We start from the raw sequence: 18,798 nt of genomic DNA on the forward strand, positions 1-18,798 counted from the left end.
TATAGCACGTTGCTGTAAGCAAGCACATTCTCATTCAAAGATGCAAGTTACTAGGTAGGAACAAGTTTGTATAGGTATTTCAAAGATGCCCAGAACTGAGCTAAACTTGGTATGTGTCCAACTCCAAGAAATAGCTTCATGCCCCATCTCCCTTACTTCCAGCTAGTAAGGATCACATAATTCCTAACAAAGTTTTGACACAGATTCCCTATTCGGGCATTCAGAACATATAGCACGTTGCTGCAAGCAAGCACATTCTCATTCAAAGTTGCAAGTTACTAGGTAGGAACAAGTTTGTATAGGTATTTCAAAGATGCCCAGAACTGAGCTAAACTTGGTATGTGTCCAACTCCTAGAAATAACTTCATGCCCCATCTCCCTTACTTCCAGCTAGTAAGGATCACATAATTCCTAACAAAGTTTTGACACAGATTGCCAATTCGTTCATTTAGAACATATAGCACGTTGCTGTAAGCAAGCACATTCTCATTCAAAGATGCAAGTTACTATGTAGGAACAAGTTTGTATAGGTATTTCAAAGATGCCCAGAACTGAGCTAAACTTGGTATGTGTCCAACTCCTAGAAATAACTTCATGCCCCATCTCCCTTACTTCCAGCTAGTAAGGATCACATAATTCCTAACAAAGTTTTGACACAGATTCCCAATTCGGGCATTCAGAACATATAGCACGTTGCTGCAAGCAAGCACATTCTCATTCAAAGATGCAAGTTACTATGTAGGAACAAGTTTGTATAGGTATTTCAAAGATGCCCAGAACTGAGCTAAACTTGGTATGTGTCCAACTCCTAAAAATAACTTCATGCCCCATCTCCCTTACTTCCAGCTAGTAAGGATCACATAATTCCTAACAGTTTTGGCACAGATTCCCAATTCGGGCATTCAGAACATATAGCACTTGCTGTAAGCAAGCACATTCTCATTCAAAGTTGCAAGTTACTATGTAGGAACAAGTTTGTATAGGTATTTCAAAGATGCCCAGAACTGAGCTAAACTTGGTATGTGTCCAACTCCTAGAAATAACTTCATGCCCCATCTCCCTTACTTCCAGCTGGTAAGGATCACATAATTCCTAACAAAGTTTTGACACAGATTCCCAATTCGGGCATTCAGAACATATAGCACGTTGCTGTAAGCAAGCACATTCTCATTCAAAGATGCAAGTTACTGTGTAGGAACAAGTTTGTATAGGTATTTCAAAGATGCCCAGAACTGAGCTAAACTTGGTATGTGTCCAACTCCTAGAAATAACTTCATGCCCCATCTCCCTTACTTCCAGCTAGTAAGGATCACATAATTCCTAACAAAGTTTTGACACAGATTCCCTATTCGGGCATTCAGAACATAGAGCACGTTGCTGTAAGCAAGCACATTCTCATTCAAAGTTGCAAGTTACTAGGTAGGAACAAGTTTGTATAGGTATTTCAAAGATGCCCAGAACTGAGCTAAACTTGGTATGTGTCCAACTCCTAGAAATAACTTCATGCCCCATCTCCCTTACTTCCAGCTAGTAAGGATCACATAATTCCTAACAAAGTTTTGACACAGATTCCCTATTCGGGCATTCAGAACATACAGCACGTTGCTGTAAGCAAGCAGATTCTCATTCAAAGATGCAAGTTACTAGGTAGGAACAAGTTTGTATAGGAATTTCAAAGATGCCCAGAAGAGAGCTAAACTTGGTATGTGTCCCACTCCTAGAAATAACATCATGCCCCATCTCCCTTACTTCCAGCTAGTAAGGATCACATAATTCCTAACAAAGTTTTGACACAGATTCCCTATTCGGGCATTCAGAACATATAGCACGTTGCTGCAAGCAAGCACATTCTCATTCAAAGATGCAAGTTACTAGGTAGGAACAAGTTTGTATAGGTATTTCAAAGATGCCCAGAACTGAGATAAACTTGGTATGTGTCCAACTCCTAGAAATAACTTCATGCCCCATCTCCCTTACTTCCAGCTAGTAAGGATCACATAATTCCTAACAAAGTTTTGACACAGATTCCCAATTCGGGCATTCAGAACATATAGCACTTTGCTGTAAGCAAGCACATTCTCATTCAAAGTTGCAAGTTACTATGTAGGAACAAGTTTGTATAGGTATTTCAAAGATGCCCAGAACTGAGCTAAACTTGGTATGTGTCCAACTCCTAGAAATAACTTCATGCCCCATCTCCCTTACTTCCAGCTAGTAAGGATCACATAATTCCTAACAAATTTTTGACACAGATTCCCAATTCGGGCATTCAGAACATATAGCACGTTGCTGTAAGCAAGCACATTCTCATTCAAAGTTGCAAGTTACTATGTAGGAACAAGTTTGTATAGGTATTTCAAAGATGCCCAGAACTGAGCTAAACCTGGTATGTGTCCAACTCCTAAAAATAACTTCATGCCCCATCTGCCTTCCTTCCAGCTAGTAAGGATCACATAATTCCTAACAAAGTTTTGACACAGATTCCCTATTCGGGCATTCAGAACATATAGCACGTTGCTGCAAGAAAGCATATTCTCATTCAAAGATGCAAGTTACTATGTAGGAACAAGTTTGTATAGGTATTTCAAAGATGCCCAGAACTGAGCTAAACTTGGTATGTGTCCAACTCCTAGAAATAACTTCATGCCCCATCTCCCTTACTTCCAGCTAGTAAGGATCACATAATTCCTAACAAAGTTTTGACACAGATTCCAAAGTCGGGCATTCAGAACATATAGCACGTTGCTGTAAGCAAGCACATTCTCATTCAAAGATGCAAGTTACTAGGTAGGAACAAGTTTGTATAGGTATTTCAAAGATGCCCAGAACTGAGCTAAACTTGGTATGTGTCCAACTCCAAGAAATAGCTTCATGCCCCATCTCCCTTACTTCCAGCTAGTAAGGATCACATAATTCCTAACAGTTTTGGCACAGATTCCCAATTCGGGCATTCAGAACATATAGCACTTTGCTGTAAGCAAGCACATTCTCATTCAAAGTTGCAAGTTACTATGTAGGAACAAGTTTGTATAGGTATTTCAAAGATGCCCAGAACTGAGCTAAACTTGGTATGTGTCCAACTCCTAGAAATAACTTCATGCCCCATCTCCCTTACTTCCAGCTGGTAAGGATCACATAATTCCTAACAAAGTTTTGACACAGATTCCCAATTCGGGCATTCAGAACATATAGCACGTTGCTGTAAGCAAGCACATTCTCATTCAAAGATGCAAGTTACTGTGTAGGAACAAGTTTGTATAGGTATTTCAAAGATGCCCAGAACTGAGCTAAACTTGGTATGTGTCCAACTCCTAGAAATAACTTCATGCCCCATCTCCCTTACTTCCAGCTAGTAAGGATCACATAATTCCTAACAAAGTTTTGACACAGATTCCCTATTCGGGCATTCAGAACATACAGCACGTTGCTGTAAGCAAGCACATTCTCATTCAAAGTTGCAAGTTACTAGGTAGGAACAAGTTTGTATAGGTATTTCAAAGATGCCCAGAACTGAGCTAAACTTGGTATGTGTCCAACTCCTAGAAATAACTTCATGCCCCATCTCCCTCACTTCCAGCTAGTAAGGATCACATAATTCCTAACAAAGTTTTGACACAGATTCCCTATTCGGGCATTCAGAACATACAGCACGTTGCTGTAAGCAAGCAGATTCTCATTCAAAGATGCAAGTTACTAGGTAGGAACAAGTTTGTATAGGAATTTCAAAGATGCCCAGAAGAGAGCTAAACTTGGTATGTGTCCCACTCCTAGAAATAACATCATGCCCCATCTCCCTTACTTCCAGCTAGTAAGGATCACATAATTCCTAACAAAGTTTTGACACAGATTCCCTATTCGGGCATTCAGAACATATAGCACGTTGCTGCAAGCAAGCACATTCTCATTCAAAGATGCAATTTACTATGTAGGAACAAGTTTGTATAGGTATTTCAAAGATGCCCAGAACTGAGCTAAACTTGGTATGTGTCCAACTCCTAGAAACAACTTCATGCCCCATCTCCCTTACTTCCAGCTAGTAAGGATCACATAATTCCTAACAAAGTTTTGACACAGATTCCCTATTCGGGCATTCAGAACATATAGCACGTTGCTGTAAGCAAGCACATTCTCATTCAAAGTTGCAAGTTACTATGTAGGAACAAGTTTGTATAGGTATTTCAAAGATGCCCAGAACTGAGCTAAACTTGGTATGTGTCCAACTCCTAGAAATAACTTCATGCCCCATCTCCCTTACTTCCAGCTAGTAAGGATCACATAATTCCTAACAAAGTTTTGACATAGATTCCCAATTCGGGCATTCAGAACATATAGCACGTTGCTGTAAGCAAGCACATTCTCATTCAAAGTTGCAAGTTACTATGTAGGAACAAGTTTGTATAGGTATTTCAAAGATGCCCAGAACTGAGCTAAACTTGGTATGTGTCCAACTCCTAGAAATAACTTCATGCCCCATCTCCCTTACTTCCAGCTAGTAAGGATCACATAATTCCTAACAAAGTTTTGACACAGATTCCCAATTCGGGCATTCAGAACATATAGCACGTTGCTGTAAGCAAGCACATTCTCATTCAAAGATGCAAGTTACTATGTAGGAACAAGTTTGTATAGGTATTTCAAAGATGCCCAGAACTGAGCTAAACTTGGTATGTGTCCAACTCCTAGAAATAACTTCATGCCCCATCTCCCTTACTTCCAGCTAGTAAGGATTACATAATTCCTAACAAAGTTGTGACACAGATTCCCAATTCGGGCATTCAGAACATATAGCACGTTGCTGTAAGCAAGCACATTCTCTTTCAAAGTTGCAAGTTACTATGTAGGAACAAGTTTGTATAGGTATTTCAAAGATGCCCAGAACTGAGCTAAACTTGGTATGTGTCCAACTCCTAGAAATAACTTCATGCCCCATCTCCCTTACTTCCAGCTAGTAAGGATCACATAATTCCTAACAAAGTTTTGACACAGATTGCCTATTCGGGCATTCAAAACATATAGCACGTTGCTGTAAGCAAGCACATTCTCATTCAAAGTTGCAAGTTACTATGTAGGAACAAGTTTGTATAGGTATTTCAAAGATGCCCAGAACTGAGCTAAACCTGGTATGTGTCCAACTCCTAAAAATAACTTCATGCCCCATCTGCCTTCCTTCCAGCTAGTAAGGATCACATAATTCCTAACAAAGTTTTGACACAGATTCCCTATTCGGGCATTCAGAACATATAGCACGTTGCTGCAAGAAAGCATATTCTCATTCAAAGATGCAAGTTACTATGTAGGAACAAGTTTGTATAGGTATTTCAAAGATGCCCAGAACTGAGCTAAACTTGGTATGTGTCCAACTCCTAGAAATAACTTCATGCCCCATCTCCCTTACTTCCAGCTAGTAAGGATCACATAATTCCTAACAAAGTTTTGACACAGATTGCCAATTCGGGCATTCAGAACATATAGCACGTTGCTGTAAGCAAGCACATTCTCATTCAAAGATGCAAGTTACTAGGTAGGAACAAGTTTGTATAGGTATTTCAAAGATGCCCAGAACTGAGCTAAACTTGGTATGTGTCCAACTCCTAGAAATAACTTCATGCCCCATCTCCCTTACTTCCAGCTAGTAAGGATCACATAATTCCTAACAAAGTTTTGACACAGATTCCAAAGTCGGGCATTCAGAACATATAGCACGTTGCTGTAAGCAAGCACATTCTCATTCAAAGATGCAAGTTACTAGGTAGGAACAAGTTTGTATAGGTATTTCAAAGATGCCCAGAACTGAGCTAAACTTGGTATGTGTCCAACTCCAAGAAATAGCTTCATGCCCCATCTCCCTTACTTCCAGCTAGTAAGGATCACATAATTCCTAACAAAGTTTTGACACAGATTCCCTATTCGGGCATTCAGAACATATAGCACGTTGCTGCAAGCAAGCACATTCTCATTCAAAGTTGCAAGTTACTAGGTAGGAACAAGTTTGTATAGGTATTTCAAAGATGCCCAGAACTTAGCTAAACTTGGTATGTGTCCAACTCCTAGAAATAACTTCATGCCCCATCTCCCTTACTTCCAGCTAGTAAGGATCACATAATTCCTAACAAAGTTTTGACACAGATTGCCAATTCGTTCATTTAGAACATATAGCACGTTGCTGTAAGCAAGCACATTCTCATTCAAAGATGCAAGTTACTATGTAGGAACAAGTTTGTATAGGTATTTCAAAGATGCCCAGAACTGAGCTAAACTTGGTATGTGTCCAACTCCTAGAAATAACTTCATGCCCCATCTCCCTTACTTCCAGCTAGTAAGGATCACATAATTCCTAACAAAGTTTTGACACAGATTCCCAATTCGGGCATTCAGAACATATAGCACGTTGGTGCAAGCAAGCACATTCTCATTCAAAGATGCAAGTTACTATGTAGGAACAAGTTTGTATAGGTATTTCAAAGATGCCCAGAACTGAGCTAAACTTGGTATGTGTCCAACTCCTAAAAATAACTTCATGCCCCATCTCCCTTACTTCCAGCTAGTAAGGATCACATAATTCCTAACAGTTTTGGCACAGATTCCCAATTCGGGCATTCAGAACATATAGCACTTTGCTGTAAGCAAGCACATTCTCATTCAAAGTTGCAAGTTACTATGTAGGAACAAGTTTGTATAGGTATTTCAAAGATGCCCAGAACTGAGCTAAACTTGGTATGTGTCCAACTCCTAGAAATAACTTCATGCCCCATCTCCCTTACTTCCAGCTGGTAAGGATCACATAATTCCTAACAAAGTTTTGACACAGATTCCCAATTCGGGCATTCAGAACATACAGCACGTTGCTGTAAGCAAGCACATTCTCATTCAAAGATGCAAGTTACTGTGTAGGAACAAGTTTGTATAGGTATTTCAAAGATGCCCAGAACTGAGCTAAACTTGGTATGTGTCCAACTCCTAGAAATAACTTCATGCCCCATCTCCCTTACTTCCAGCTAGTAAGGATCACATAATTCCTAACAAAGTTTTGACACAGATTCCCTATTCGGGCATTCAGAACATACAGCACGTTGCTGTAAGCAAGCACATTCTCATTCAAAGTTGCAAGTTACTAGGTAGGAACAAGTTTGTATAGGTATTTCAAAGATGCCCAGAACTGAGCTAAACTTGGTATGTGTCCAACTCCTAGAAATAACTTCATGCCCCATCTCCCTTACTTCCAGCTAGTAAGGATCACATAATTCCTAACAAAGTTTTGACACAGATTCCCTATTCGGGCATTCAGAACATACAGCACGTTGCTGTAAGCAAGCAGATTCTCATTCAAAGATGCAAGTTACTAGGTAGGAACAAGTTTGTATAGGAATTTCAAAGATGCCCAGAAGAGAGCTAAACTTGGTATGTGTCCCACTCCTAGAAATAACATCATGCCCCATCTCCCTTACTTCCAGCTAGTAAGGATCACATAATTCCTAACAAAGTTTTGACACAGATTCCCTATTCGGGCATTCAGAACATATAGCACGTTGCTGCAAGCAAGCACATTCTCATTCAAAGATGCAATTTACTATGTAGGAACAAGTTTGTATAGGTATTTCAAAGATGCCCAGAACTGAGCTAAACTTGGTATGTGTCCAACTCCTAGAAATAACTTCATGCCCCATCTCCCTTACTTCCAGCTAGTAAGGATCACATAATTCCTAACAAAGTTTTGACACAGATTCCCTATTCGGGCATTCAGAACATATAGCACGTTGCTGTAAGCAAGCACATTCTCATTCAAAGTTGCAAGTTACTATGTAGGAACAAGTTTGTATAGGTATTTCAAAGATGCCCAGAACTGAGCTAAACTTGGTATGTGTCCAACTCCTAGAAATAACTTCATGCCCCATCTCCCTTACTTCCAGCTAGTAAGGATCACATAATTCCTAACAAAGTTTTGACATAGATTCCCAATTCGGGCATTCAGAACATATAGCACGTTGCTGTAAGCAAGCACATTCTCATTCAAAGTTGCAAGTTACTATGTAGGAACAAGTTTGTATAGGTATTTCAAAGATGCCCAGAACTGAGCTAAACTTGGTATGTGTCCAACTCCTAGAAATAACTTCATGCCCCATCTCCCTTACTTCCAGCTAGTAAGGATCACATAATTCCTAACAAAGTTTTGACACAGATTCCCAATTCGGGCATTCAGAACATATAGCACGTTGCTGTAAGCAAGCACATTCTCATTCAAAGATGCAAGTTACTATGTAGGAACAAGTTTGTATAGGTATTTCAAAGATGCCCAGAACTGAGCTAAACTTGGTATGTGTCCAACTCCTAGAAATAACTTCATGCCCCATCTCCCTTACTTCCAGCTAGTAAGGATCACATAATTCCTAACAAAGTTGTGACACAGATTCCCAATTCGGGCATTCAGAACATATAGCACGTTGCTGTAAGCAAGCACATTCTCATTCAAAGTTGCAAGTTACTATGTAGGAACAAGTTTGTATAGGTATTTCAAAGATGCCCAGAACTGAGCTAAACTTGGTATGTGTCCAACTCCTAGAAATAACTTCATGCCCCATCTCCCTTACTTCCAGCTAGTAAGGATCACATAATTCCTAACAAAGTTTTGACACAGATTGCCTATTCGGGCATTCAAAACATATAGCACGTTGCTGTAAGCAAGCACATTCTCATTCAAAGATGCAAGTTACTATGTAGGAACAAGTTTGTATAGGTATTTCAAAGATGCCCAGAACTGAGCTAAACTTGGTATGTGTCCAACTCCTAGAAATAACTTCATGCCCCATCTCCCTTACTTCCAGCTAGTAAGGATCACATAATTCCTAACAAAGTTTTGACACAGATTCCATATTCGGGCATTCAGAACATATAGCACGTTGCTGCAAGCAAGCACATTCTCATTCAAAGATGCAAGTTACTATGTAGGAACAAGTTTCTATAGGTATTTCAAAGATGCCCAGAACTGAGCTAAACGTTGTATGTGTCCAACTCCTAGAAATAACTTCATGCCCCATCTCCCTTACTTCCAGCTAGTAAGGATCACATAATTCCTAACAAAGTTTTGACACAGATTCCCTATTCGGGTATTCAGAACATATAGCACGTTGCTGTAAGCAAGCACATTCTCATTCAAAGTTGCAAGTTACTATGTAGGAACAAGTTTGTATAGGTATTTCAAAGATGCCCAGAACTGAGCTAAACTTGGTATGTGTCCAACTCCTAGAAATAACTTCATGCCCCATCTCCCTTACTTCCAGCTAGTAAGGATCACATAATTCCTAACAAAGATTTGACACAGATTACCATTTCGGGCATTCAGAACATATAGCACGTTGCTGTAAGCAAGCACATTCTCATTCAAAGTTGCAAGTTACTATGTAGGAACAAGTTTGTATAGGTATTTCAAAGATGCCCAGAACTGAGCTAAACTTGGTATGTGTCCAACTCCTAGAAATAACTTCATGCCCCATCTCCCTTACTTCCAGCTAGTAAGGATCACATAATTCCTAACAAAGTTTTGACACAGATTCCCAATTCGGGCATTCAGAACATATAGCACGTTGCTGTAAGCAAGCAGATTCTCATTCAAAGATGCAAGTTACTAGGTAGGAACAAGTTTGTATAGGTATTTCAAAGATGCCCAGAACTGAGCTAAACTTGGTATGTGTCCAACTCCTAGAAATAACTTCATGCCCCATCTCCCTTACTTCCAGCTAGTAAGGATCACATAATTCCTAACAATGTTTTGACACAGATTCCCAATACGGGCAATCAGAACATATAGCACGTTGCTGCAAGCAAGCACATTTTCATTCAAAGTTGCAAGTCACTATGTAGGAACAAGTTTGTATAGGTATTTCAAAGATGCCCAGAACTGAGCTAAACTTGGTATGTGTCTAACTCCTAGAAATAACTTCATGCCCCATCTCCCTTACTTCCAGCTAGTAAGGATCACATAATTCCTAACAAAGTTTTGACACAGATTCCCAATTCGGGCATTCAGAACATATAGCACGTTGCTGTAAGCAAGCACATTTTCATTCAAAGTTGCAAGTTACTAGGTAGGACCAAGTTTGTATAGGTATTTCAAAGATGCCCAGAACTGAGCTAAACTTGGTATGTGTCCAACTCCTAGAAATAACTTCATGCAACATCTCCCTTACTTCCAGCTAGTAAGGATCACATAATTCCTAACAAAGTTTTGACACAGATTCCCTATTCGGGCATTCAGAACATATAGCACGTTGTTATAAGCAAGCAGATTCTCATTCAATGATGCAAGTTACTAGGTAGGAACAAGTTGTATAGGTATTTCAAAGATGCCCAGAACTGAGCTAAACTTGGTATGTGTCCAACTCCTAGAAATAACTTCATGCCCCATCTCCCTTACTTCCAGCTAGTAAGGATCACATAATTTCTAACAATGTTTTGACACAGATTCCCTATTCGGGCATTCAGAACATATAGCACGTTGCTGCAAGCAAGCACATTCTCATTCAAAGATGCAAGTTACTAGGTAGGAACAAGTTTGTATAGGTATTTCAAAGATGCCCAGAACTGAGCTAAACTTGGTATGTGTCCAACTCCAAGAAATAACTTCATGCTCCATCTCCCTTACTTCCAGCTAGTAAGGATCACATAATTCCTAACAAAGTTTTGACACAGATTCCCTATTCGGGCATTCAGAACATATAGCACGTTGCTGCAAGCAAGCACATTCTCATTCAAAGTTGCAAGTTACTATGTAGGAACAAGTTTGTATAGGTATTTCAAAAATGCCCAGAACTGAGCTAAACTTGGTATGTGTCCAACTCCTCAAATAACTTCATGCCCCATCTCCCTTACTTCCAGCTAGTAAGGATCACATAATTCCTAACAAAGTTTTGACACAGATTCCCAATTCGGGCATTCAGAACATATAGCACGTTGCTGTAAGCAAGCACATTCTCATTCAAAGATGCAAGTTACTATGTAGGAACAAGTTTGTATAGGTATTTCAAAGATGCCCAGAACTGAGCTAAACTTGGTATGTGTCCAACTCCTAGAAATAACTTCATGCCCCATCTCCCTTACTTCCAGCTAGTAAGGATCACATAATTCCTAACAAAGTTTTGACACAGATTGCCAATTCGGGCATTCAGAACATATAGCACCTTGCTGTAAGCAAGCAGATTCTCATTCAAAGTTGCAAGTTACTATGTAGGAACAAGTTTGTATAGGTATTTCAAAGATGCCCAGAACTGAGCTAAACTTGGTATGTGTCCAACTCCTAGAAATAACTTCAAGCCCCATCTCCCTTACTTCCAGCTAGTAAGGATCACATAATTCCTAACAAAGTTTTGACACAGATTCCCTATTCGGGCATTCAGAACATATAGCACGTTGCTGCAAGCAAGCACATTCTCATTCAAAGTTGCATGTTACTATGTAGGAACAAGTTTGTATAGGTATTTCAAAGATGCCCAGAACTGAGCTAAACTTGGTATGTGTCCAACTCCTAGAAATAACTTCATGCCCCATTTCCCTTACTTCCAGCTAGTAAGGATCACATAATTCCTAACAAAGTTTTGACACAGATTCCCAATTCGGGAATTCAGAACATATAGCACGTTGCTGTAAGCAAGCACATTCTCATTCAAAGATGCAAGTTACTATGTAGGAACAAGTTTGTATAGGTATTTCAAAGATGCCCAGAACTGAGCTAAACTTGGTATGTGTCCAACTCCTAGAAATAACTTCATGCCCCATCTCCCTTACTTCCAGCTAGTAAGGATCACATAATTCCTAACAAAGATTTGACACAGATTGCCAATTCGGGCATTCAGAACATATAGCACGTTGCTGTAAGCAAGCACATTCTCATTCAAAGATGCAAGTTACTATGTAGGAACAAGTTTGTATAGGTATTTCAAAGATGCCCAGAACTGAGCTAAACTTGCTATGTGTCCAACTCCTAGAAATAACTTCATGCCCCATCTCCCTTACTTCCAGCTAGTAAGGATCACATAATTCCTAACAAAGTTTTGACACAGATTCCCAATTCGGGCTTCAGAACATATAGCACGTTGCTGTAAGCAAGCACATTTTCATTCAAAGTTGCAAGTTACTATGTAGGAACAAGTTTGTATAGGTATTTCAAAGATGCCCAGAACTGAGCTAAACTTGGTATGTGTCCAACTCCTAGAAATAACTTCATGCCCCATCTCCCTTACTTCCAGCTAGTAAGGATCACATAATTCCTAACAAAGTTTTGACACAGATTCCCAATTCGGGCATTCAGAACATATAGCACGTTGCTGTAAGCAAGCACATTTTCATTCAAAGTTGTAAGTTACTATGTAGGAACAAGTTTGTATAGGTATTTCAAAGATGCCCAGAACTGAGCTAAACTTGGTATGTGTCCAACTCCTAGAAATAACTTCATGCCCCATCTCCCTTACTTCCAGCTAGTAAGGATCACATAATTCCTAACAAAGTTTTGACACAGATTCCCTATTCGGGCATTCAGAACATATAGCACGTTGCTGCATGCAAGCACATTCTCATTCAAAGATGCAAGTTACTACGTAGGAACAAGTTTGTATAGGTATTTCAAAGATGCCCAGAACTGAGCTAAACGTTGTATGTGTCCAACTCCTAGAAATAACTTCATGCCCCATCTCCCTTACTTCCAGCTAGTAAGGATCACATAATTCCTAACAAAGTTTTGACACAGATTCCCTATTCGGGCATTCAGAACATATAGCACGTTGCTGCAAGCAAGCACATTCTCATTCAAAGATGCAAGTTACTATGTAGGAACAAGTTTGTATAGGTATTTCAAAGATGCCCAGAACTGAGCTAAACTTGGTATGTGTCCAACTCCTAGAAATAACTTCATGCCCCATCTCCCTTACTTCCAGCTAGTAAGGATCACATAATTCCTAACAAAGTTTTGACACAGATTCCCTATTCGGGCATTCAGAACATATAGCACGTTGCTGCAAGCAAGCACATTCTCATTCAAAGATGCAAGTTACTATGTAGGAACAAGTTTGTATAGGTATTTCAAAGATGCCCAGAACTGAGCTAAACTTGGTATGTGTCCAACTCCTAGAAATAACTTCATGCCCCATCTCCCTTACTTCCAGCTAGTAAGGATCACATAATTCCTAACAGTTTTGACACAGATTCCCATTTCGGGCATTCAGAACATATAGCACGTTGCTGTAAGCAAGCACATTCTCATTCAAAGATGCAAGTTACTATGTAGGAACAAGTTTGTATAGGTATTTCAAAGATGCCCAGAACTGAGCTAAACTTGGTATGTGTCCAACTCCTAGAAATAACTTCATGCCCCATCTCCCTTACTTCCAGCTAGTAAGGATCACATAATTCCTAACAAAGTTTTGACACATATTCCCAATTCGGGCATTCAGAACATATAGCACGTTGCTGTAAGCAAGCAGATTCCCATTCAAAGATGCAAGTTACTATGTAGGAAAAAGTTTGTATAGGTATTTCAAAGATGCCCAGAACTGAGCTAAACTTGCTATGTGTCCAACTCCTAGAAATAACTTCATGCCCCATCTCCCTTACTTCCAGCTAGTAAGGATCACATAATTCCTAACAAAGTTTTGACACAGATTCCCAATTCGGGCATTCAGAACATACAGCACGTTGCTGTAAGCAAGCACATTCTCATTCAAAGATGCAAGTTACTATGTAGGAACAAGTTTGTATAGGTATTTCAAAGATGCCCAGAACTGAGCTAAACTTGGTATGTGTCCAACTCCTAGAAATAACTTCATGCCCCATCTCCCTTACTTCCAGCTAGTAAGGATCACATAATTCCTAACAAAGTTTTGACACAGATTCCCAATTCGGGCATTCAGAACATATAGCACGTTGCTGTAAGCAAGCACATTCTCATTCAAAGTTGCAAGTTACTATGTAGGAACAAGTTTGTATTGGTATTTCAAAGATGCCCAGAACTGAGCTAAACTTGGTATGTGTCCAACTCCTAGAAATAACTTCATGCCCCATCTCCCTTACTTCCAGCTAGTAAGGATCACATAATTCCTAACAAAGTTTTGACACATATTCCCAATTCGGGCATTCAGAACATATAGCACGTTGCTGTAAGCAAGCAGATTCCCATTCAAAGATGCAAGTTACTATGTAGGAACAAGTTTGTATAGGTATTTCAAAGATGCCCAGAACTGAGCTAAACTTGGTATGTGTCCAACTCCTAGAAATAACTTCATGCCCCATCTCCCTTACTTCCAGCTAGTAAGGATCACATAATTCTTAACAAAGTTTTGACACAGATTCCCAATTCGCGCATTCAGAACATATAGCACGTTGCTGTAAGCAAGCACATTCTCATTCAAAGATGCAAGTTACTATGTAGGAACAAGTTTGTATAGGTATTTCAAAGATGCCCAGAACTGAGCTAAACTTGGTATGTGTCCAACTGCAAGAAATAACTTCATGCCCCATCTCCCTTACTTCCAGCTAGTAAGGATCACATAATTCCTAACAAAGTTTTGACACAGATTCACAATTCGGGCATTCAGAACATATAGCACGTTGCTGTAAGCAAGCACATTCTCATTCAAAGTTGCAAGTTACTATGTAGGAACAAGTTTGTATAGGTATTTCAAAGATGCCCAGAACTGAGCTAAACTTGGTATGTGTCCAACTCCTAGAAATAACTTCATGCCCCATCTCCCTTACTTCCAGCTAGTAAGGATCACATAATTCCTAACAAAGTTTTGACACAGATTGCCAATTCGGGCATTCAGAACATATAGCACGTTGCTGTAAGGAAGAACATTCTCATTCAAAGATGCAAGTTACTATGTAGGAACAAGTTTGTATAGGTATTTCAAAGATGCCCAGAACTGAGCTAAACTTGGTATGTGTCCAACTCCTAGAAATAACTTCATGCCCCATCTCCCTTACTTCCAGCTAGTAAGGATCACATAATTCCTAACAAAGTTTTGACACAGATTCCCAATTCGGGCATTCAGAACATATAGCACGTTGCTGTAAGCAAGCAGATTCCCATTCAAAGATGCAAGTTACTATGTAGGAACAAGTTTGTATAGGTATTTCAAAGATGCCCAGAACTGAGCTAAACTTGCTATGTGTCCAACTCCTAGAAATAACTTCATGCCCCATCTCCCTTACTTCCAGCTAGTAAGGATCACATAATTCCTAACAAAGTTTTGACACAGATTCCCAATTCGGGCATTCAGAACATATAGCACGTTGCTGTAAGCAAGCACATTCTCATTCAAAGTTGCAAGTTACTATGTAGGAACAAGTTTGTATAGGTATTTCAAAGATGCCCAGAACTGAGCTAAACTTGGTATGTGTCCAACTCCTAGAAATAACTTCATGCCCCATCTCCCTTACATCCAGCTAGTAAGGATCACATAATTCCTAACAAAGTTTTGACACAGATTCCCAATTCGGGCATTCAGAACATATAGCACGTTGCTGTAAGCAAGCACATTCTCATTCAAAGATGCAAGTTACTATGTAGCAACAAGTTTGTATAGGTATTTCAAAGATGCCCAGAACTGAGCTAAACTTGGTATGTGTCCAACTCCTAGAAATAACTTCATGCCCCATCTCCCTTACTTCCACCTAGTAAGGATCACATAATTCCTAACAAAGTTTTGAGACAGATTCCCTATTCGGGCATTCAGAACATATAGCACGTTGCTGCAAGCAAGCACATTCTCATTCAAAGATGCAAGTTACTATGTAGGAACAAGTTTGTATAGGTATTTCAAAGATGCCCAGAACTGAGCTAAACTTGGTATGTCTCCAACTCCTAGAAATAACTTCATGCCCCATCTCCCTTACTTCCAGCTAGTAAGGATCACATAATTCCTAACAAAGTTTTGACACAGATTCCCTATTCGGGCATTCAGAACATATAGCACGTTGCTGTAAGCAAGCACATTCTCATTCAAAGTTGCAAGTTACTATGTAGGAACAAGTTTGTATAGGTATTTCAAAGATGCCCAGAACTGAGCTAAACTTGGTATGTGTCCAACTCCTAGAAATAACTTCATGCCCCATCTCCCTTACTTCCAGCTAGTAAGGATCACATAATTCCTAACAAAGTTTTGACACAGATTCCCAATTCGGGCATTCAGAACATATAGCACGTTGCTGTAAGCAAGCAGATTCTCATTCAAAGTTGCAAGTTACTATGTAGGAACAAGTTTGTATAGGTATTTCAAAGATGCCCAGAACTGAGCTAAACTTGGTATGTGTCCAACTCCTAGAAATAACTTCATGCCCCATCTCCCTTACTTCCAGCTAGTAAGGATCACATAATTCCTAACAAAGTTTTGACACAGATTCCCAATTCGGGCATTCAGAACATATAGCACGTTGCTGTAAGCAAGCACATTCTCATTCAAAGTTGCAAGTTACTATGTAGGAACAAGTTTGTATAGGTATTTCAAAGATGCCCAGAACTGAGCTAAACTTGCTATGTGTCCAACTCCTAGAAATAACTTCATGCCCCATCTCCCTTACTTCCAGCTAGTAAGGATCACATAATTCCTAAAAGAGTTTTGACACAGATTCCCAATTCGGGCATTCAGAACATATAGCACGTTGCTGTAAGCAAGCACATTCTCATTCAAAGATGCAAGTTACTATGTAGCAACAAGTTTGTATAGGTATTTCAAAGATGCCCAGAACTGAGCTAAACTTGGTATGTGTCCAACTCCTAGAAATAACTTCATGCCCCATCTCCCTTACTTCCACCTAGTAAGGATCACATAATTCCTAACAAAGTTTTGACACAGATTCCCTATTCGGGCATTCAGAACATATAGCACGTTGCTGCAAGCAAGCACATTCTCATTCAAAGATGCAAGTTACTATGTAGGAACAAGTTTGTATAGGTATTTCAAAGATGCCCAGAACTGAGCTAAACTTGGTATGTGTCCAACTCCTAGAAATAACTTCATGCCCCATCTCCCTTACTTCCAGCTAGTAAGGATCACATAATTCCTAACAAAGTTTTGACACAGATTCCCTATTCGGGCATTCAGAACATATAGCACGTTGCTGCAAGCAAGCACATTCTCATTCAAAGATGCAAGTTACTATGTAGGAACAAGTTTGTATAGGTATTTCAAAGATGCCCAGAACTGAGCTAAACTTGGTATGTGTCCAACTCCTAGAAATAACTTCATGCCCCATCTCCCTTACTTCCAGCTAGTAAGGATCACATAATTCCTAACAAAGTTTTGACACAGATTCCCAATTCGGGCATTCAGAACATATAGCACGTTGCTGTAAGCAAGCACATTCTCATTCAAAGTTGCAAGTTACTATGTAGGAACAAGTTTGTATAGGTATTTCAAAGATGCCCAGAACTGAGCTAAACTTGGTATGTGTCCAACTCCTAGAAATAACTTCATGCCCCATCTCCCTTACTTCCAGCTAGTAAGGATCACATAATTCCTAACAAAGTTTTGACACAGATTCCCAATTCGGGCATTCAGAACATATAGCACGTTGCTGTAAGGAAGCACATTCTCATTCAAAGATGCAAGTTACTATGTAGGAACAAGTTTGTATAGGTATTTCAAAGATGCCCAGAACTGAGCTAAACTTGGTATGTGTCCAACTCCTAGAAATAACTTCATGCCCCATCTCCCTTACTTCCAGCTAGTAAGGATCACATAATTCCTAACAAAGTTTTGACACAGATTCCCAATTCGGGCATTCAGAACATATAGCACGTTGCTGTAAGCAAGCACATTTTCATTCAAAGTTGCAAGTTACTATGTAGGAACAAGTTTGTATAGGTATTTCAAAGATGCCCAGAACTGAGCTAAACTTGGTATGTGTCCAACTCCTAGAAATAACTTCATGCCCCATCTCCCTTACTTCCAGCTAGTAAGGATCACATAAATCCTAACAAAGTTTTGACACAGATTCCCAATTCGGGCATTCAGAACATATAGCACGTTGCTGCAAGCAAGCAGATTCTCATTCAAAGATGCAAGTTACTAGGTAGGAACAAGTTTGTATAGGTATTTCAAAGATGCCCAGAACTGAGCTAAACGTTGTATGTGTCCAACTCCTAGAAATAACTTCATGCCCCATCTTCCTTACTTCCAGCTAGTAAGGATCACATAATTCCTAACAAAGTTTTGACACAGATTCCCAATTCGGGCATTCAGAACATATAGCACGTTGCTGCAAGCAAGCACATTCTCATTCAAAGATGCAAGTTACTAGGTAGGAACAAGTTTGTATAGGTATTTCAAAGATGCCCAGAACTGAGCTAAACTTGGTATGTGTCCAACTCCAAGAAATAACTTCATGCCCCATCTCCCTTACTTCCAGCTAGTAAGGATCACATAATTCCTAACAAAGTTTTGACACAGATTCCCAATTCGGGCATTCAGAACATATAGCACGTTGCTGCAAGCAAGCACATTCTCATTCAAAGATGCAAGTTACTAGGTAGGAACAAGTTTGTATAGGTATTTCAAAAATGCCCAGAACTGAGCTAAACTTGGTATGTGTCCAACTCCTAGAAATAACTTCTTGCCCCATCTCCCTTACTTCCAGCTAGTAAGGATCACATAATTCCTAACAAAGTTTTGACACAGATTGCCAATTCGGGCGCTCAGAACATATAGCACGTTGCTGCAAGCAAGCACATTCTCATTCAAAGATGCAAGTTACTATGTAGTAACAAGTTTGTATAGGTATTTCAAAAATGCCCAGAACTGAGCTAAACTTGGTATG

The sequence above is a fragment of the Diceros bicornis genome, chromosome 14, assembly GCF_020826845.1.
Source record: "Diceros bicornis minor isolate mBicDic1 chromosome 14, mDicBic1.mat.cur, whole genome shotgun sequence".
Taxonomy (NCBI): domain Eukaryota; kingdom Metazoa; phylum Chordata; class Mammalia; order Perissodactyla; family Rhinocerotidae; genus Diceros; species Diceros bicornis.